This window comes from Gossypium arboreum, chromosome 8 (assembly GCF_025698485.1).
Source record: "Gossypium arboreum isolate Shixiya-1 chromosome 8, ASM2569848v2, whole genome shotgun sequence".
Taxonomy (NCBI): Eukaryota; Viridiplantae; Streptophyta; class Magnoliopsida; order Malvales; family Malvaceae; genus Gossypium; species Gossypium arboreum.
The window spans coordinates 111,120,514-111,144,371 of NC_069077.1; the positions used below are offsets into that span (position 1 = coordinate 111,120,514).

A 23,858-nucleotide genomic window follows, 5' to 3' on the forward strand; every position below is an offset into this window, starting at 1 on the left:
CTTGTTGATAAATGGTAATGATATTGTATATTTATTTATGTGCAACTTACTAAGCTTTATGTTTACTCCCTCTCCTTTTACATTTCTTATAGTGCTGCCTATCTAGCTCAAGGATCAACAGAAGTCAGAGATATTGATCACACTATCAATCGAAGCTTTTGTTATAGTTTGATTTATATTTTTGGAATATGTCATGTATAGGGCTTAGATTTTGCTATTTTTGTGTCATTGAAAACTGGCCAAATGTGTTGGCTTGGGTTGGGAACCCTTCATTTTGTATTAAGCCTTGAATGATGGCTAATATTTATTTTGACTTATATCCAAGGATGTTATTTTCATATATGAGTAAAATGCACAAATGGAATGTTGTTTATTGTGGTTGATTGTGGTTGCTACCATGCAGGTTGTGTAAGTAAGGGTGGCAAATAGGCTTAGTAAATAGCCTTATATTGTCCACACGGGTAGACACAGGGCATGTGTCTAGACCGTGTGTGATGCACGGTCTGCCCCATGGGTGTCTGGTCCGGCCATGTGTCCCCTGCACGTAAAAATTTCAAGTCAATATGCATGATAGTAAACACACGGGTAGAGACACGGTCATGTGTCTCAGCCGTGTGATGGACATGACCAAGCACATGGGGGTGTGCATTGGCCGTGTGATATTTTGGGGATGCCAACGTTAGAAATAGAATGTCCATGTTTTTGCACACGGGCTAGGACACGGGCTTGTCATGGCCGTGTGAAGGACATGGACCAGGCACACAGACGTGTGCTAAGGCATGTGAAAACCTTTGTAGGTGTGCATTTAAATTTATTTCCACATGTGTGGAGGACACGGGCGTGTCCCTATATTACATAGGCTGTGTGAACCACACGGGCCATCATACGGCCATGTCGAAATGGCCACACAAGCGTGTTACCCTTCCATACGGGCATGTGCCTTGTTTCAAAGTCAAATTTTCCATAGATGGTTTAAGGACCTGGGTTGATCCCGAACAATTTTCAATGGTCGATTTGGGGCTCATAGGCTCATAACAAGTAGTTTAAAGTAGAAATTAAAAAATTTTATTTTGGACTGAGTCTGGGTGACTTGCTAACGTTTGGGTGCATGAGATAGAGTTAGGTAATGTCTCGTATTTTGTTTTGACGTAGGTCATAGATATGGGGTGTTACATTTAGTGGTATCAGAGCTATAGTTTAGTCAGTTCTAGGACTAACCTAGTGAGAGTACGAGTCTAGCTATACATGCCACAACTGTATATTGATAGTGTGACAACTTGTGACGATTATAAATTGTATTTCTATATCGTAAATGGATCCTGATAGAGCTACGGTGGATGAAGTGGAGAGTAACGCGCTGGCTCCCACCGTGGGGACGTGCCAGTTGAGAGCGAGTCTATGACTATAGGCCAAAGCGAAGGGGCTAGAGAAGCCTATCTCTGAATGATGGATGCTTGGTATATGGAGTCCATTCGTGCGAATCTGAACGCTTCGCCTCCCCCACCTCTTCCTATCCCTCAGTATGCCCCGATAGCTCCGCAAGGTAGAGGTTTGATCAGGAGGGAGAAGGCTCTAGTAGACAAGATTAGGAAATAAGGGGCCAAGGAATCCTGGGCTAACTTAGATGACGACCGGGAGGAATCAGAGTTTTGGCTAGAGAATATGAACTATCGTGCACCTTGAAGAGTGCGTGAAGTGTGTGCAGTGTCACTCCTACAGGATTCGGCTTATCAGTGGTGGAATACTCTCGTGTCTGTTGTACCGAGAAAGAGGATTACTTGGGAATTCTTCTAGGAAGAATTTCGAAAAAAGTATATCAGCCAGAGATTCATAGACCAAAAGAGGACAAAATTTTTAGAGTTAAAGCAAGGCAGTAGAACAGTGATGGAGTATGAACGAGAGTTTGTGAAACTCAGCAAATACGCGTTGGAGTGTGTGTCCTCAGAATTTTCCATGTGTAAAAGGTTCAAGGATGGTCTTAATGAAGATATCCGAGTATTTGTTGGTATCCTAGAACTAAGAGAATTTGTAGTGCTCATTGAGAGAGCATGCAAGGCAGAAAAGCTGGTTAAAGAGAGGAGGAAAGCGGCTTTTGAGTCGCAAGATTCAAAGAAGAGACAGATGGGGAACTCACATCAGTCCTCATCTAAGAGATTGAAGGAACTCACTACCCAATCAAATGCTTCGATGGGGTTTTTGAATAGAAGCAAGAATCAGCGAAATACGACTTTTAAAGCCTAGACCACTTCTGTCGCGAACGTCGGTAGTGCTCGGTCGAATAGGCCAGAATGTTCGCAATGTGGCAGGCGTCACTTCAGCGAGTGCCGGGGGAATGAAAGGGGCTGTTTTAAGTGTGGATCATTAGAAAATTTCATCCGAGACTATCCCGAAATAGAAGAGAGAGAGAGAAAACAAGAAGCGAAGGCAAGTAGTGCTCCATTGAGGGGTAGACCACAAAAGAACTCCGGAAGAGGGGCTACTAGCAGACGTGCACTAAGAGATGCTGTAGTGACGTCCGAGGGCAGAGTGCTGATAAACCATAATTTATACATATTTTTACCCCATGCTTAACACATTTTATGAATGATTTATACTTAGGTGAGTATAGGAGAGCGAAAGGAACGAGAAATGGGCCAACGTACGAAATCAACACAGCCTGGGCTTCCTCACACTGGCAAACCACACAGCCGTGTCAATTTGGCAGAATCAAAGCACGACTCACATGAGTAGAACACACGCTCATGCCATTCTAACAAGTTCGAGCACAGCCTAAAGTAGTCGCGCACGGGCGTGTCACATGGGTGTGTCCCTGTCGAGCCCAAGTTGAGTCCAATTCGAAAAAGGATAATTTTGACGGTTTTTAGGCATTATAAAGCCTACAAATACACCCTAAAGGAAGAGGAAAGGGGACGCGGAGAAAAGGAGGCAGGCAACTGCTCAAGGGAAGCCGATTGATCCATCTCAGAAGCCGGATTCACCATCAAGACTGAAGATATCCCCTCAATTTCCCTTCAGGAGTTTGGGTTTTCTTTATGTTTTGTATTCATTATTCTTATGAGATGTTTTCCTTTTTAGTTATGAACTAAATCCCCTAAATACCTAAGGGGAATGAAGCTTAAGACGAATCTTGTTATTATTTTCTGAATTGTATGATAAATATTTAACTTGTTCTTAATTATGTGTTCTTAATTCTTGTTTTGATATCCCAGGTTACTGATTCAAGATAAGCTCTTATTCAGATGAGGAGTAGACCCTGTCTAAGAGTACATTTGTCATAATTAAGCGGAGTTGATTGCGCGCCTAGAGATAGGGTGACATGATTTTGCCGGATTAGGGTGAAACCTAATAAGGGGATCTATAGGTTGAGTTAATGCAACCCTAGGGTGTTAATTAGAGAAAAGTCTCAATTATTCAATCTAGGGATTAGACGTTATTAGTCTTGAATAAGGATAATAACATAACTCAGGGATCTCTACGAAACAAGTTAAATGAATAAATCGTCCGATTCGGAGTCAGAATAACAAGTGAAGTCTAGGTGGATTCTTCCTTAGGTATTATCTTAATTCAATCATTTTTTCAAAAGTGATTCCCCAATTCTATTTTCTGTGAATTCTTAGTTTAGATAATTAGTTAGTTAAAAAAAAACTCATTTATTCTTAGGCTAGATAATTAAAAGACAGTCATTACTAGTACTTTTAGTTCCTTTAGGTTCAACAATCCGGTCTTGCTAAAACTATACTACTGTTCGATTGGTACACTTGCCTACATCGTGATAATAGTTAGTTTCAAGAACGATTAATTATAAATATATAAAACTTACCTGTCACGAAAATCACGATCAAGTTTTTGGCGCCGTTACTGGGGAACTAAGATATTAGGAACACTCAATTTTTATTACTTTAGCCATTTATTTTTCTTGCAAGTTAATTCTATTTTATTTTTTTATTATTTATTAATTTTATTTTTCTTTATCTTGGCAGGTTTTTATAGTTTATGACTAGAAGAAACCCGTCAGGACCACTACTTTTTGATGAAGAAATCGATCGTACAGCTCGCAAAACCAAAGAGAAATAAGGTGAAGCTTAAGATACACAGAGAACGAGCAAGAGAACGATATTCAAACCCCAACCGAGGAGATGGCTAAAAACCAAGACAATCAGCTACCTCCTGCGATACCTGTTGAACTAGCAAATAAAAATCCTACTCCTCGTACTATGTATGATTATGCTAAACCTACTTTAACAGGAACTGAGTCAAGTATAGTTAGGTCTGCTATTGCTGCAAATAATTTTGAACTAAAACCTAACACTATTCAAATGATACAACAATTTGTTCAGTTTGATGGTTTGCAGGATGTCATTCGTCATCGGTTATTCCTTTTTTCATTGAGGAACAAAGCTAAACAGTGGTTGAACTCGTTACCACGAGGGTCAATTACTACTTGGGAACAAATGACCGAAAAATTTCTATTGAAATATTTCCCTCCAGCCAAATTACATAATGATATCTCTTCGTTTGTGCAGATGGACTTAGAAACCCTTTACGATGCATGGGAGAGATACAAGGACCCACTACAAAGGTGTCCTCACCATGGATTACCTCTATGGTTGCAAGTTCAAACATTCTACAATGGTGTGAACCCCTCGACAAAGCAAATGATTGATGCAGTAGCAGGGGGAACCGTCAAAAACAAAACACCTGAAGAGGCTTACGAATTTATTGAATAGATGTCACTGAATAACTATCAGTGGCAAGTCATAAGGACTAAGCCAACTAAGACAGCAGGCGTTTATAATGTTGATTCGGTTACTATGTTGTCAAACCAGGTAGAACTTCTAAATAAAAAGATTGATGGTTTACTTGGTTCTACTCAGGTACATCCAGTAATGAGGTACGGACAAATGGAGGAGAAGCATGCACAGAGAATCAACCCTTAACACTAGCATCAAGGAGGAACAAGTCCAATATATGGGTAACAGTAACTCTAGATCCCAAAATAACCCATATAGTAATACTTATAATGCAAGTTGGAGGAACCATCCCAATTTCTCGTGGGGCGGTCAAGAAAATCAAAGACTACAATATCCTCCGAGTTTTCAACAACCACCCTATCAATAGGAAAAGAAACCAAACCTTGAAGAGATACTGTCTAAATTTATCTTGGTGTCAGAAAGCCATTTCCAGAACATCGAGACAGCACTTAAAAATTAACAAGCCTCGATCCAAGGGCTCAAAACTCAGATAGGCCAGCTTTCCAAACTAATCTCCAAACGACCACAAGGTAGCTTGTCAAGTAATACTGAACCCAACCCAAGGAAATAGCTCAACGTAATTAATGTTCAAGATGAAGAAGGATTCGTTGAGCCTGAGCTAGAACTGAAGCAAGAAACTGTGATGAGCAGAGATCAAAGTGAGGTAGGTCATAATAAAAATAAATCAGTGAATGTCAAATATAAACCTCATGTGCCATACCCCAACGCGACAAGGAAAGACCGCTCAGATGAACAATTTTGTAAATTCCTTAAACTTTTAAAAAAATTACATATTAACTTGCCATTTATTGAAGCTCTATCGCAGATGCCAAACGCAATGAAATTTTTAAAGGAACTTTTAGCAAATAAATAGAAGTTGGACGAGGAATCGCATGTGGAGCTAAACGCAGTTTGCTCAGCTATTCTACAGAATAAAACACCCAACAAACTAAAAGATCCAAGGAATTATACGATTCCTTGCTTAATTGGTAGTTTAGATGTTAATAATGCATTAGCTGATTTAAGGGCAAGAATTAACGTCATGCCCTACAAAATGTTCAAACAATTAGGTCTTGGGAAGCCCAAACAGACTAGGATGAGCATTCAATTAGCAGATAAAACTATAAGATTTCCTAGGGGTATTATTGAAGATGTGCTAGTTAAAATCGATAAATTTATATTTCCCGTTGACTTCATTGTTCTAGACATAGAGGAGGATAGCAACACTTCTTTGATTTTAGGACAGCCCTTTTTAGCAACTGCTAAAACGATTATTGATGTTGGCACAGGTGAGCTCACACTCCGTGTGGGACACGAAACAATCACCATTCAAGCTCGCAATTTTGGCAACACATCAGAAATTGAAGGTGATCGTCTAAACCATTCTACTAAAACTGACTATATGGTGCAACATACTTTGCAGGAAATGAGTCTGAAGGAAGTACATGAGCCATTCTCAAGCAGTAGCAAAGGACCTATTCATGAAGATCGAAGGCTACAAATCTAGGAGCTAGATGAATGGCAAATGCATAAACCGAGAACACACGATAAACCAAAACTACGCCAGAACGAGCTCAATACCTTCCCAAATCAACTTAAGGTTGGAGATAAAGTATTATTAGATATCGCAGATCCTCACATTGTCACTACCAAACCAAATGAAATAATCCCTCTTATGGTACTTAGCATTTTTCCATTCGGTACAGTCGAGGTAAGTTATCCCAAGTTCGGCACTTTTAAGGTAAACAACACTCGTCTAAAACCTTATTTTGATGAGAATGATAACAAGAATGAGGAGTATAAACTCCTAAAACCACCATGACCATTCAATGGAGAGGTAAGTCGAGCTTAGACTATAAATAAGCGCTTCTCGGGAGGCAACCCGAGTACTAACTGTATTAATTTCTTTCAATTTTAGTGTTTAACACCTAACTTACTAACGGAGCTCTTGAATACAGGTTTACCACATAGACACGGCCAAGCACACGGGCGTGCATATGACCGTGTCAAAATATGGCAAAGATTTCCCCAACATGGGCTACGAAAAATCGCCACGGTCGTACACCATGGCCATGGGCGAACCTACCAAAACAGCACGGGCGTGCGACACACCCGTTCCTTGAACCCGTGGCCGAACCTGTCAAATTAACACGAGAGTGCGACACACCCGTGCCAAGCAACCATGGGGGAACCTGTTAAATTAACACGGGTGTAAGCCTACATACACGTGCATGGGAGAAGCGAACGAAGCCAGACACGATCGTGCGACACGGCCATGTGCACCCACACGCCCAAGGGACACGAGCGTGGACACAATGTCAAACAAGCCCAAATTTAAAATTCACGAGTCACATGGGAAAAAATTGGGGAACACGGGCGTGTTCCCTGGCCGTATGCCTTAAAATCTATAAATAGACTGCACTATTCATTGTCTTCTTCACCCAAAAACCCTAACCCTAGCCGCTGCAAGTCCACACGCCCTTCCTACCATGCCCGTGCACCATTTCCCACTCTATTTTTGATGCCCAATCTCTCTCCCTTAGCATTTGTTTACTCTTTTCACTTTTATTTTACTTATTTCTAATGCTTATTATCAAAATAGTCTTCAATTTTCTTGTACTATTTTCATTTTTGCTCGTTATTCTATCATTTAATTTACATTCATAGGTTACTTAGTATACATTGCATGTTGAAATTAAGAAAGCCTCATTCTCTTATCATACCCATGCCATTACTATGCTCATTCTCATGCTATCACCATGCTTATGTCACGAAATTATGCTATCAAATTGTTTTTAATTAAGTTGCTAGTAGTTGTGACTGAGATTATTTGTTCTAATTTATGACTTCTGCCTTTTTGGATTTGCTTTCGTCTTATCCTCATGACAAAATAATGGTTTTGCTTGAAGGGTTACCATGTCGTCTTCACGAGGAAAGAAAGTTGTTGTCCCTGCTTTAAAGAAAAAGAAGGGAGCTTCATCTTCCTCGGGTCCTACCGCGGAAATTTGCCACCCTTTCCTGCAATTCCCCATCAGGCCCCAAGAAGAACTTTTCCAAATACTCCGGGCCGACCTCTAATTGTGGGTCACTGCATCGACTGCGCTGCAGTAGTACAAGTTCAGTTGGCTGATGCAATTCGGGCCCTCCTAACCACCGATCCTTGGGAGATTTTCTTTCAGATCATCGAGCCAACATATCTCGAGCTCACGATGGAACTATGCTCAGCGTTTCATCTTTAGATCGTAATTACGAACTACGATGATCTCGGCACGGTACAATTTTGTCTAGGCAGATTAGTCCGCCAGCTCAGCGTCCCAGAATTCGATACTGCACTGGGCTTATATACGAAAGAGTTCAAGGAGGAGAATGACTTAGATACTCTCAACCGCCATATCCATCATTCTCCTTCACGGTGTTGGGACGCAGTAGTACCAAGTTTAGCCACCTATAATCCTAGCCACTCTAAGGCATCGGCTCTCTATCCATCTCTGAGGTACCTACACGCCATTTTGGCTCACACATTAACAGGAAGGTAAGAGAGCATTAGCGTTGTCAACACTCACAATGCCTACTTTCTATGGTGTATGTCACACGGGCACGTCATCGACCTTGCCTATTTCATTGCCCTTGCCATTCAAAACCAAACGGAGCGGCATAGGAAGGGGGTCATCTCTATTGGCCCCTATGTTACTCGATTGGCTCGACACTTCGGACTTCTCAACACCGCGGCCCAGGAATCATCCTTGACCCTTATTGGCCAGATGTCTCCATAAAGCATCTCGAGCATGCTAAGCATAAGGATGATCGAAAAGCGCCGAGGAACCTACCCTCCTCAATATTGTCTCACCCAATCTACCGAGGAGGAGGCCTCTGAGGACATTACTGATGATGTTCCCCCACAGCACGAGGACCCACCGTCTCAGCCATCACCACCCTCTAGTCCAGTTCATGCGGCGGCTTTATATGCTGACATTTCTAAGCGGCTCACTCGATTCGAGCAGCAGTGTTTTCAACGATTTGACAACATTGATGCTACTCTACAGCAGATCTGTCAGCACCTCCACATCTCAATGCCACCCCCACCTTGCAAACCATCTAGCGATGAAGATGTTTAAAAACTTTCATTTATTATTTTATGTTTTTACTTTTATTTTATTTTAAGACTACGTTTTATTTTTCTTTCATCTTATTTTTATTAGGATTTATAATTTTTATTTAACAATTTTGAATGCTGGCTATTTCCTAACGAGTAATCATTCTTGCTTATATATTTTCTAAAAGAGTTCATGATGCTATCACAGTTATAAAAAGCTCCAAAGCTCACTATTACTCAGGGACTCGAAACTCCACTAGGAAAGGTTCTCCACGACTGCCATGTCCTACTCGACCACGACCATAACCAACTTCAGATATAATATTCTTTTGGCGTAGGACTTATGGACTAATAAACCTCTACCACTGTCAGAGTATCCTCCTACACCCTCACGCCGATTATTCTCCAAAACTCCAGTTCAAGGAAATTCATTCATCACTCAGGAAGTTTCACTTTTCTCCCTATCTTATGAACTTACACTTACATTTTCCAAAATATCTATCTTTGTACATTGAGGACAATATACATCTTAAGTGTGGGGGGTATTCATTTCATTATCAGAAAAATCCCTGAATGACTGCCTTGTTCTCTTAAAAAGCTCTCATATCATATTTAGGATAAATGTTGTTTGATTTATGGTTTTGATTGATATATCTTGAATTAAAACATAGGCATTTATGCATTGATTGTTTAAACTTTAAGACATTAGAGAATCAAGCATGATAAGTTGATTTTTAAGAATTTAAAATTTTAGGTTGTTTCCCCAAAGTTTAGGTATTACTTTGAGTTGGAATTCACAAGTTTTAAACATCAAAAAGCCATAACTTTTTTTAAGATTTTTTTAGCCTTTTGAGCATCTATTAATTCTTTCATGCTCACTTTTATTATTACTTTGAGTGCGTCAGTATTGAACTACTATTCTAGAACTTACTTGATTATGCATGTCAAGACCACCCCATTTGATTTGATATGTTAAAATGATTAAAGCACTTAGGATTAACCTATTCATGTCATGAAAAGCCTACCTCCACGATTAACCCTTAGTAAACCCCATTGAGCTAACAAGCTATTTCTTATATTACCCTTAATATTAACCCTTAACCCATTATTGTTGAAATCCCCTAAATTAAATTTGATCCCTATTTTTGTCGAGATTTGAATTGAAATAGTTGTTCAGCTATGTCTTTCTCTTAATAGTTAGTCTATGTTATTTAACTTGTTCTTAAAAAAAATGTGTATACACATTAGTAGTACTCTTTTGTTTTTGAGCTTAAGTATTTAAATCTCATATTCTGAGAAAAAGCTCTATTGTACGCAAGTGACGATTAAATATTTTTCTAGTTAAGTGATTTTTCAATTCAATCTCGAGTCTAACTATTTCTTTCAGCTTGTGACCACACCCCCTAACTAAAGCCACGTTACAACCCTCTAAAGACCTTTTGATTGATGTATCATCTCAATTTATAGTGGTGGAGATTTGATTTTCATGCAAGCCTATGGTAATAACTTTTAATATTGACTGATAAGTCCTACTTTCATTGTCCTTAAACACTTTGAGTGATTTGAGTGAATCTTTGTGAGGATGTTAAACTCCATGAGATTTCGAATCGAGGTAACCACTTAGATAAGGGGAGATGCCTAAGTTTTGCATGATTAAATACTCAACTTGGAATGTTTCAAGCTCTAATGTTCTTTTAGTTGAATTCTCAATGTATAATTACTTGTGGATTATTTTGAGATATTTTCGAAAGAGATTATAAGTTGAGAAGGATTTATTTTGATTATGAGTTGAGGATTTTGCTTGAGGACAAGCAAATACTTAAGTGTGGGGGTATTTGATAAACCGTAATTTATACATATTTTTACCCCATGCTTAACACATTTTATGGATGATTTTTTCTTAGAATTGGTGAATTCAATGCTCCTAATTCCTTAATTTCCTGTTTTGTACTTAGGTGAGCATAGGAGAGCAAAAGGAACAAGAAATGGGCCAAAAACAAAAAAAATGGACCAACGTATGAAATCAACATTGCTTAGACTTCCTCACACGGGTAGACCACACAGCCGTGTCAATTTGGCAGAATCAAAGTACGACTCACACAGGTAGAACACACACCCGTGCCATTCTAACAGGTTTAAGTACGGCCTAAAGTAGTCGCACACGGGCATGTCCCTACTGAGCCCAAGTTGAGTCTAATTCAGAAAGGCTAATTTTGAGGGTTTTTAGGCATTCTAAAGCCTATAAATACATCCTAAAGGAAGAGGAAAGGGGACGCGGAGAAAAGGAGGCAGGGAACTGCTCAAGGGAAGCCGATTGATCCATCTCAAAAGCCAGATTCACCATTAAGACTGAAGATCTCCCCTCAATTTCTCTTCAGGAGTTTTGGGTTTTCTTTATGTTTTGTATTCATTATTATTCTGAGATGTTTTCCTTTTTAGTTATGAACTAAATCCCCTAAATACCTAAGGGGAATGAAACCTAAGACGAATCTTGTTATTATTTTCTGAATTGTATGATAAATATTTAACTTGTTCTTAATTATGTGTTCTTAATTCTTGTTTTGATATCCCAGGATATTGATTCAAGATAAGCTCTTATCTAGAGGAGGAATAGACCCTGTCTAAGAGTACATTTGTCATAATTAAGCGGAGTTGATTGTGCGCCAAGAGATAAGGTGACAAAATTTTGACGGATTAGAGTGAAGCCTAATAAGGGGATCCATAGATCGAGTTAATGCAACCCTAGAGTGTTAATTAGAGAAAGTCTCATTTATTCAATCTAGGGATTAGATGTTATTAGCCTTGAATAGGGATAATAACATAATTTAGGGATCCCTACGGAACAAGTTAAATGAATAAATCGTCCGATTTAGAGTCAGAATTACAAGTGAAGTCTAGGTGGATTCTTCCTTAGGTATTGTCTTAATTCAATCATTTTTCCAAAAGTAATTCCCCAATTCTATTTTTCGTCAATTCTTAGTTTAGATAATTAGTTAGTTAAAACAAAACCCCTTTATTCTTAGGTTGGATAATAAAAAGACAGTCATTACTAGTACTTTTAGTTCCTTTGGGTTCGACAATCAGTCTTGCTAAAACTACACTACTATTCAATGGGTATACTTGCCTACATCGTGATAATCGTTAGTTTCAAGAATGGTTAATTATAAATATATAAAACTTACCTGTCACGAAAATCGCGATCAAAAGCCTGCAAGGACTTACGCTATTCGTGCCCGTGAAGAGGCAGAGTCTCCCAACATGATCATGGGTACCTTTCCTATCCATGATATATCTATCGTTGCTTTAATTGATCTGAGTCTACCCACTCCTATATGTGTATGGAATTGATACCTTGTATGAACATGATGGTACAGTCCACTAAGTTTGTAATAAAAGTGTCTAACTATTTAGCCAGACATGTGCTAGTGGACCAAGTATGTAGAAATTGTCCTTTGACAATTAGAGATCATTGTTTTCTGGCTAACTTGATGTTATTTTCATTTAATGAATTTGATGTAATCCTTGGGATGGATTGGTTAACTTCTCATAGTGTTGTAGTGGATTGTGGGAGAAAAGTTATTGAGTTGAAATGTGAAGACGGGAATGTTCTTCGGGTCGAGCCAAATGAATCGGATAAATTGCCTGTAATAGTATCGTCTTTGACTGCTGAAAAATATTTGAGGAAAGGATATGAGCCTTACCTAGCTTTTTTGCTTAATATTCAAGTGTCTGAATTGAAGATAGAATCAGTACCAGTGGTTTGTAAGTTTATAGACGTGTTTCTAGAGGAATTACCCAGATTACCTCCAGTGAGGGGAGTTGAGTTTGGAATCGAGTTGGTCACCGGTACAAGACCCATTTCGATTGCTCCGTATAAGATGGCTCCTACGAAGTTAAAGGAGTTGAAAACTCAACTACAAGAGTTACTGACAAGGGTTTTGTGAGATCGAGCTTTTCCCCGTGCGGTGCTCTGGTACTCTTTGTGAAAAATAAAGATGGGTCGATGAGGTTATTTATCAACTATAGAGAGCATAATAAGGTAACAGTGAAGAACAAGTGTCCTTTTCCAAGGATCGATGACCTATTTGATCAGTTAAAGAGAGCCATTGTATTTTCCAATATTGACCTGAGGTCAGGATACTACCAGTTAAGAGTAAAAGAGCAAGATGTACCGAAGACTTCATTTTGGACAAGATACAGGCATTATGAGTTCCTTGTCATGCTGTTTGGTTTAACTAATACCCTAGCAGTGTTTATGGATTTGATGAACCGTATTTTTTGGCCGTATTTAGATAAGTTCGTGGTGGTATTTATCGACGACATACCGATTTACTCACATGATGAGAGTGAACATGAGAAGCATTTGAGGGCTGTATTACAGACCCTGAGAGACAAACAATTGTACCCCAAGTTTAGTAAGAGCGAATTCTAGCTTAGAGAGGTTGGAATTTTAGGACACATTGTGTCGGGTGATGGGATTAGAGTTGACCCAAGGCAAATCTCAGCCATTGTTGAATGGAAGTCGCCGAAGAATGTGACAGAAGTCTAAAGCTTTTTAGGTTTGCCTGGATCCTATAGATGGTTAGTAAATAGATTCTTTATGATAGCTACCCCGATGACGAGATTGTTTCAAAAAGATGTCAAGTTCGAATGGACAGAAAAGTGCAAATAGAGTTTTGAACAATTAAAGGCTTTGTTGACCGAAACCTCAGTGTTAGTACAACTAGAGTCGGGTAAGGAATTTGTGATTTATAGCGACTCCTCCTTGAATGGTTTTGGTGTGTGCTAATGTAGGAAGGCAAGGTTATCACCTATGACTCAAGACAGCTGAAGCCACATGAGAAAAATTACCCAACACACGATCTAAAGTTGGCGTCATCATGTTCACATTGAAGATTTAAAGGCACCATTTGTATGGTGAGAAATGCCAAGTATTCAGTGATTATAAAAGTCTCAAGTATTTAATGACATAGAAGGAATTGAATCTACGGCAACGAAGGTGGCTAGAACTAATAAAGGATTATGAGCTAATAATTGACTATCACCCAGGAAAGGCGAACATAGTTGCCGACGCTTTGAGTAGAAAATCATTGTTTGCCTTGAAAGCCATGAATACTCAGTTGACTGTATCTAAAGATGGTTTGATTCTAGCAAATTTGAGAGTTAGATTGACATTTCTACAAGAGATCCACGGAGCTTAGAAAGGTGATAAGGAATTGCAAGCTAAGATGGCTCAGTGTGAGACGGAAAATAAATTCGAGTTTTGTGTTAGTTTCAATGGGTGTTTGATGTTCAAAGATAGAGTTTGTGTACCCTAAGAACAATGAATTGATTTACAAGATTTTAGGTGAGGCACATAGCGGGTGTTTATCCGTCCACCTGGGTAGTGTGAAAATGTATAACGACCTGAAGAAAATGCATTGGTGGTCGGGGATAAAAAGAGATTTTTCACAGTTCATTTCCAAGTGTCCTGTGTGTCAACAGGTGAAGGGTGAACACTAAGTACCTTCGGGTCTACTTCAGCCTATAACGATTCCAGGGTGGAAGTGGGATTGGATTACCATGGATTTTGTGGCAGGCTTGCTAGGAACCCCAAAGAAAAAGGATGCTGTTTGGGTTATTATGGATAAGTTAACAAAGTCGGCACATTTTATACCAGTGCGTACCGACTACACCCTTGAAAGATTGGCTATGTAACATCCTAAAATAGGGCCTAGTCAGAATGATGGTTTCGGGACCACAAGTCTGACATCAAAATATTTACTTTATGATTATTATGAGGCCTAGAATATGAGTATATGCATGTGTTAAAGTTTCATGAAGAAATTCTTTGAGTAAGGTGTTCAATTGGAAATTAGGGACTAAATTGAATAAATTGAAAAACTTGAATTCTAGAAGCAATTTGTATGAAATTGCTTTGGGTTATGAATTAGAAGGTCTTGGAGAGCAATTTTCCCAAATTCTAAGTTTTTGGACAAAAATAAGCTTGCATGGACGGAATTTTAAGGAAAGGGCTTAAGGGCATTTTGGTTATTTGGTATTTTAATGAAATAAAATGAAAAAAATGAACCAAAATCAGCCCATTCTCTTCCTTGTACAGTCGAAGCTTCAAGGGTTTCCATAGCTAGGGTTTTCAAGCTTTCCAAGCTCAATAGTAAGTGCTCCCAAGCCTCGTTTTTCATGCTCTTTGTATTTTTAAAGTCCCGGTAGCATGCTCCCTCCATTTCTACCCATATTTCATGCTAGGGTTCATGTTTAAAAATTTACCCTTGCATGATTTGCTTGTATTTTGATTGATTATGGAGGAATATGAAAGATGAATGTGTATTAAACATCTTTTCCTAATTGATTTTCATGAAATACCCTTATAGGGACTATTTTGAAAAAGATGTAAATGTGTGGTAGACATGAGAAAATAATGGAAAATGTGGGCTACCATAAGAAGGAAAAGTGTTCGGCTAGGCTTGGGTAAGATAGAAAGTGCATGTGTTTCATTATACGAGCCTAGGGACTAAATGGTAAAAATGTGAAAGGTTAGGGGCAAAACGGTCATTTGGACCGGGGGTAGATATTAAACTTGAAATGTATAATGTAGTGTATTAATGAGTTAAATTTTGTTGTTATAGACCCGAGGAACAAATTCCAGAGGTCGATTGAGGTAAACACAATGTTTCGGAATAACCGAAACACAACTCCAAAAAGAATACCAGGTAAGTTCGGATAACTTAAAGTAAACCCCTAATATGCATAATTGAATGATTTATGAATGCATGATGATTGCATTTATTATTAGCATGAAATATCATAGAAATGCATATGTGATGGTAACATGTGAAAAATGTCTCGGATGAGGTTGACAAAGAGAATTCGATGGATAAACCCTTATTGATATGTGTAAAGAGATCCTGCATGTGTTGGAGTAAGGATTTAGCCCGGACGGGTAATCCGTGATCTCAAGTATGAAAAGGATCTAACCCAGATGAGTGTTCCTTGAATGATAAAGCCTCCCGAAGAATATGTGTGCTTTATGGATTTAGCCCGGACGGGTAATCCGATTAGGGTCTAAATTTAGCCTGGACTGGTAATTCAGATCCGAGCTCATTGAGGGTGTTTGTTATTATAAGGGATTTAGCCTGGACTGGTAATCTCAACATCACCTTATGAGTTCATGATATGGGGGATTTAGCCTGGACTGGTAATCTTGCCATGAGATGTGAGGTTTGCGGGAGTGCATATATGTGAAATGATCATTCGTAAGAATTGACGGATGATGGGTATTCCATCGAGATTTCCTAGAAACTCAACGGGATTAATATGATGTATGTCAGTAAGATGATGAATGATGAGCTCATCTACATAAATTACATGATGCTTTCTTACGTAACTAACTCATTGATTGAGTGCATGTGATAGGGAATCATTTCATAATTGATAATTTCATGATTTAAATATGGATGTTTGCTAATTACTCGGTAAGTTTACTTTCCAGTTATTCGAGCTTACTAAGCATGTAAATGCTTATCCCTCTCTTTTTCCCTGTCTCACAGAGCTTGAGAATTCGAAAGGATTGGAAGACGATTGGAGAGTCAGCACATTATCAACTAGACAAGCTTTGGTATAAAGACTTTGTTTGTTTTGTTCAATGGCATGTATAGTATTTTTGAGTATTTTGTTATATGTGTTATTTGAATTGCCAAATAACAGCATGTAATAATATGTTTTATCTCTTTGTATATGGCCACAAAAATTGGCTTAATTGAAGTAGGCTATGACTTACGAATTTATGCACGGTTTTATTTACAAGTGATGGGTCGTTACCAATTGGCAATGAGTCACATGAACGAGCCAATTTCGGATGAATTAAAGTGACATGGGAACCCATAAGCACTAAGTGGGAAATAACCTATCATGTATGAAACCAATGATACGAGGTTTCCATACATATAGTTAAATCAAGATTATTTTACAAGTGTATAATTGTGTTTTACTTTGAACTTGGTAACCACTAAGCACAAGTAGTAGAAATGGGTGACTAAAGGCTTGGAAAATAGCCTATTGAGTACACATGGTTAGACACACGGGCGTGTATCTAGGCCGTGTGCGACACACAGTTCCCTCCCGTGGGTGTGTGCTACGGACGTGTGTAACAACCCAAACCCAGCCCGAACGTTATGGCCGAATTCAGCGTGTCACATTGAAGTGTTTTAGCGAAAATCGTGTTTTCATTGAAAACCCTTCTTAAAATAAAGGAAAATCTTAAAAATAAACTCCTTTCAATCACTTGTTTGAAACATAAGATTTGATGAAAACATGTCACTTAAAAATTTAGTTGCAGAAACGTAGAAAAGACATACTATAGTTTAAGGAACCATGTTCAACTTCTTATAATTACATCACATAGAAATAATAATCCAAATAATAACCAAATGGAAGCCCTATTACAATCTGATTTGAATAGTACTTAATAAAATAGAAACTTATATCCTTTTTTTAAAAATAAACAAGTCCAAATTATCTTGCTAGCTGGCCACCCAGAGTCCCTCCAAACATCTAACCTTCTACTGAGCATTACCTGAAAATAAAATAAAAGAGGGGGTGAGTTTTCGCAAACTCAGTGTGTACAACCCTCGACAAAAAACAAGCATTTAAAGAGAAATCATCAAACATGCAATGCAATCTCATCCAAATTATCCATCCACTACACATCAGCTCCATCCCCCGTCACACCATGTGGGGATATAAATACCGATCCACCCAGCCCACACACCAATGGTAGCCCGGTTGCAGAACTACCTTCATTTACATATTGGGTTTTAAACGCCGTCGGTGGATCCATGATTGCCAGGCAACCATGTGATCCTCATATACTTCCTCCGTTCAATAGTTCCCACCCCATATGCAACCTAAGCAGAACATCATATGTATGCATGTCACATCCATAAAACTTACATTCAAAACCTAGGGGTATTTTGGTCATTTTTGCCCTAGGGGCATTTCGGAAATGTAACGCCCCAACGCTCGAAACCGTCGCCGGAGTCGAGCTTGAGGAGTTACCGAACATAATTTATCAAAATAAGAACTTCAAATCTTTTGTTTCTACATTCACAGCTTTCTAGCTACTCGCGTCACAGTTAAAAGAAAAATCATATCTCGAGTTACAAAACTCGAAATCAAGATCCGTAAATTTTCCATAAATATAGACTCATATATCTATTTACTAACTTTTTCTAGGATTTTTAGTTAGGCCAATTAGTACATTTTATTAATTAAAGTCTCCCCTATTTCAGGGTTCGACTACTCTGACATCTGTGTATTACGAATCAGATATATCTCTATACAGAATTTCAATGACTACACGGTTTGTTTCTATTAAAACTAGACTCAATAAGGAATCTGTACATATAAATAATGACTTCTAATTATTTTTTTACAATTTATTATGAATTTTTAAAGTCAGAATAGAGGATCCAGAAATCACTCTGGTCCTGTTTCACAAGGTTTCAAATATCTCATAAAGTATAATTTATATGCCTGTTTTTTTTATCCATATGAAAATAGACTCATTAAGCTTAAATTTCATAACTTTCTCATCATTTAATTCCATTTATACTATTTTTAGTGATTTTTCAAATTCATGTCATTCTTTGCAGCAATATTCATTTTAAGGCAAATTTCATCTTTTCATGAGTTGTTATGAACTAGATAACCTATTAAACTTCCATGATATCAAACATGATCTAAATTTAACCATCACCATGACTAATCAATATCAAACATTTTCTCAACCAATCATGGCCATATCATAAAATTATTTACACAAAATAAATATATTGCTATACATGCCATACTTAAGTTTTACAAGCCATTTACCCGGATGAAAGTCCTTTGGATAGTGTGATCGAACCTTGACCCATCCCGATTCGAGCTGGCTTGTTCAAAACTACAGTAAATAAAGAGGAGGAGTAAGCATAAATGCTTAGTAAGTTCATATGTAAATAACAAGTAACATAACAATACAAATATACCAAACAACTTTAGCATGGTATCACCAAAACATATATCATATTTCTAAACATCATTCATCATCTTACTACCTTATCGTTGTTGTATCTATTATCAACCCGAGGGTTAAGAACATACCTGTCCAAAGTGTCCATTTCACAACACTTACCAAAACGTCGCTTGCATCTTAAGTGTTCTTTCATTTCACTAGAAATTTCACCCGTTGAACAAATCGGAATACAACTCGGATACACGGATAATATGCACATAAGTGCCTCATATGTAATTAAGAAATCATGTAACCCGCCCCTAAGTGAACTCGGACTCAACTCAACGAGTTCGGATGCTCAACCATCCTAGTGACATGTCACTTGTATCCTAATCTATTCCTAAGGTTCAAACGGGCTTTTTTCCTTGATCTCACATTGCTGTCTTCCATGGAATATCGGAACCGATACTCGATAGCAATTCATATTTATCAAGTAGTAAACATAATTTGCATATTACTCAACATTAACCACAGAGCATAATATTTCACGATAAAAAAAATCAGCATATCATATAATTAACATCAATAACTTAAAAATAACAATTATGCTACATTATTTACACATGAACTTACCTCGTACGCGAAAATGGCTACTTTTACCATTTCATCCACAACTCATTTAAAATATAGTCTAATTAGGACTCACATTATTCAAATTGACCCAAAATCATATTTTGGCAAAATTACAATTTTGCCCCTAAACTTTTGCATATTTACACTTTTTCCCCAAAGCTCGTAAATTAAACTTCAGCCTATTTTCTTATGTTTTATGACATGCTGATCATTTTTCCCTTCTATGGAAACATCAAATTCTCACTCTAACATGTACTTATGACTATTAGGTATTTTTATCGATTAAGCCCTTTTACTCGTTTTCACTTAAAACCGAGTAGTACAAGTTGTCTAACATAATTTAAAACCTCTTATTCTATCATAAAACACCAAAATACACAAATTTCACCTATGGGTATTTTTCCAAATATGAACCCTAGGTTGAATTATTGCTAGCATAAGCTTAATCGAGCTACCGGGACTCAAAAAACGTAAAAATCATTAAAAACGAGGCTAGAACGGACTTACAATCGAGCTTGGAAGCTTGAAAAACCCTAGCCATGGTTTCTCCTTGCTATATTCGGCCATGGGGTTGAAGATGAGAAAAATTGGCTTTTAATTTTGTATTTTAATTTATTTTACCCCTAAATGACCAAAATGCCCTTACTACTAAACTTTCCAAAAATTCCATCCATGTCCAATTTTTGTCCATAGACTTAGAAATTGGTAAAATTCTATTTAAGACCTCCTAATTAATATTTCAAAACAATTTCATACTAGAAACTTCTAGAATGCAAGTTTTACAAATTATTCGATTTAGTCCCTAATTTCAATTTAAGCACTTTATGCATAAAATTTCTTCATGAAATTTTCACACAATCATGCAATCATATCATAGACCTCAAAATAATCATAAAATAATTATTTCTATCTCGAATTTTGTGGTCACGAAACCGCTATTCCGACTAGGCCCAAAATCAGGATATTACAACTCTCCCCCCTTTAGGGATTTTCGTCCCCGAAAATCTTACCAGAAAAGTGGTCTTCACTTAGATTCCTCAATTTCATATTCGGTGCTGAAGAACTTTCACTCAGGCGGTGCCTCCAATATATCTCATTAATTTCTCATATATTCTGAAAGTTTAAGAACTCATCTCTTAATTGTTCTTAAATTTTCAACCCTTCTCCGCTTCCTCGTCATCTTGACATAAAACCAGATCTCAATTTGGTTAATGGAGACTAGAATTCCAAGAAATTAAACAATCAAAAGACACGAAATTCCATGAATCTGATGAGTAGGAATTCATTCAATAGCGATATGATTTATAGATCTCGCCAAACATTTAACAATAGGATACATCACATTTTCCTCTTTCCGCCATGGAAATAATTTCGATATGGCCTTAAGAATAATCCTTCTCATTTCCATCCCAATATCAACACCGGCAAGGATAATTTTGATGATTCCAATGCTCGACTTTAACCCTTTAACAACTCCGATTTTATGTAACATCAAAAGCTCTAAACTATCACATTACCTCCTTGTCTTGAAACACATCACAATTCATACAACGGTACATTCTTGAAAGTCGAAGTCTTTACTCAATGTAGACTAGTCTAGTTCGGACGCTTTGTTACCAATATTCTCATCTATCCAAACTTTGTCAACATGTAATAAACTTTTCAGCTTTCACAAGGCGAAAACCTTATCATTCGTAGTGACTTTAACTAATATCCAACTCTTTCTAATAAATATACACTTCTCGCTCGGACTATTTACTCTTTTATCAAGACAAAATGAAATTATATTATCGGACTTGAGAAAATAATCCGACATAATTGTCACATGAAATCTTTCAAATAAATAATTCACCATACCGATGAAACTCGCGCTTTTATCACCTATGCCTTTATCGATGTCAAATCCTACACGAAATTAGAAAAAATCCCAATACTAAAATCACCTCATTACCAAGATCAAATTAGAAGTATAGTCATATTTGACATGATTAGCACGAGCTGAAGAATGCACTTCGAACACGAGTCATAATTGACAAATTATGGAACAAAGATAACAAGGAAACCGAATAAAGAAAACCAAGATACAATACTATGCCGGAGAATCGAAAACCAAACTCATAGAGAAAATACAGAATACCCCGATAATTCTTCAAAGAAAGAAAGTCCAAAAGAAAACATCATTTAATCCCACTGGAATCAAATATAACAAGAACAATATATCTTCTCATACATATATATCAGATGAAGCATCAAGTAGAAGAAACAGAATCATAATATTCTTATAAGACGAAATGGAATAGAATACCCGATGAAATAGAGCAATATAAATTATAAACCAGTCAGACTACCAATGCTTTCATCTAACACCAGGATTAAAAGACATTCCCATATAACAAGAATTTCTTCAGAAGATCAATAGCCATAGAAATATTTCTAAGAATGGGTAAACACGTAGAACATCTCAAAAGAGACTGCTAAATCTGTCCAGTCATAACTGTCACACTCAGATAGTTCACATTTCAATTATCATTTCCCCAACTAGTTCTACCATCACAAATTTCATATTAAACCATTCACTAAAGAAGGCCAGTTCTGAATAAATTTCGATTTACACTTTTCTCGACCTTGCACCTGAGTAATTCGGTTTACCAAGGAGAATTCCTTTTCTAACGGGACGATGCATAACTCCAATAATCTTTACGTCAATCCGATACTTTCTTGGCTCGACTTTACTTATCAGCTCATTTTCAATCTCGATCATACTTATAATTATTCTATCCTTTGAACTCTTTGGGTTCTCAACGAAAACTTATTCAATACAAATCTCATGAAATTCCATTATAAGTACCACTTTGGTAAGGGGGAGGGGTTGTAGGACCTCTGACTCGACTTTCTTATACATACACATATGACACAACTCCCATCATCATAGCAACATCATCAAAATCATGTCATTCATTCATGTTGGCTTACATCAATTTTCCTATTGTCCCATTTAGACAATATACTTATGCATACATTCTATGTTTTCTAGATAGCTTTACTTATCCATTCATTTAATTAAATTAATTCATGCTCATGACATCATATAAGGCCAAACAAACATAGATATTTGCATCACAATCACAACTTTCATTTCGTGCATCATCATGTACATATCATTACAATCATATAATTCAGTTCAACAATTTAACATAGATAAGTTCATTTCATTATAATCCTTTATCTCATAAAAAATTGTATATCATTAACATTCATCAACATTCAACGTCCAATCAAGACAAGGACATTTTCATTTGTATCATGATATTATGACCTTTATTCATACCTCTGCTACTTTCTATTTATTCCGTTCATCTTATCAAGTAACCCACATACACTACATCACATGAGCATTAAGCAAATATGGATATTTATCACAACATGAACTTTCATCTCACATATTATCACATATGTATCATAAACTTTTATTCATACTTTTCTGAACCGAGACTTATCATAATCATAACTTTACTCAAATACCTTCGGATAACATTGAACATGGTCAACGCAGCTCGGTTGGAGAGTACCCTGTCTAAATAAGACGGTACTCATACGCGTCGGAAGACATCACACTATCACAGATCAGTGGCATGTATAGCTAAACTTTTACACATGCTAGGTTAGTCCGAGAACTGACTAAACCTGCTCTGATACCACTAAATGTAACGCCCCCACGCCCAAAACCATCGCCGGAGTCGAGCTTGAGGAGTTACCAAACATAATTTATCAAAATAAGAACTTCAAATCTTTTGTTTCTACATTCACAGCTTTCTAGCTACTCGCGTCACAGTTACAAGAAAAATCATATCTCAAGTTACAAAACTCGAAATCAAGATCCGTAAATTTTCCCTAAATCTAGACTCATATATCTATTTACTAATTTTTTTCTAGAATTTTTGTTTGGGCCAATTAGTACAGTTTATTAATTAAAGTCTCCCCTGTTTCAAGGTTTGACTGCTCTGACATCTGTGTATTACGAATCAGATATATCTCTATAAAGAATTTCAATGACTACAAGGTTTGTTTCTATTAAAACTAGACTCAATAAGGAATCTGTACATATAAATAATGACTTCTAATTATATTTTTACAATTTATTATGAATTTTTAAAGTCAGAACAGAGGATCCAGAAATCACTCTGGCCCTGTTTCACAAGGTTTCAAATATCTCATAAAGTATAATTTATATGCCTGTTTTTTTTATCCATATGAAAATAGACTCATTAAGCTTAAATTTCATAACTTTCTCATCATTTAATTCCATTTATATTATTTTAGTGATTTTTCAAATTCATGTCATTGCTGCAGCAATATTCATTTTAAGGCAAATTTCATCTTTTCATGAGTT

At 37.2% G+C, this 23,858-nt stretch overlaps 1 non-coding gene across 1 annotated transcript; it reads right to left on the reverse strand.

Annotated features, from left to right (window-relative positions):
* Positions 1-4,491: 4,491 nt before the first annotated feature.
* LOC128280163 (small nucleolar RNA R71) lies at positions 4,492-4,597 on the reverse strand. Its single transcript, XR_008270343.1, has one exon. It is a non-coding gene; the product is annotated as a small nucleolar RNA R71 (small nucleolar RNA).
* Positions 4,598-23,858: the final 19,261 nt, after the last annotated feature.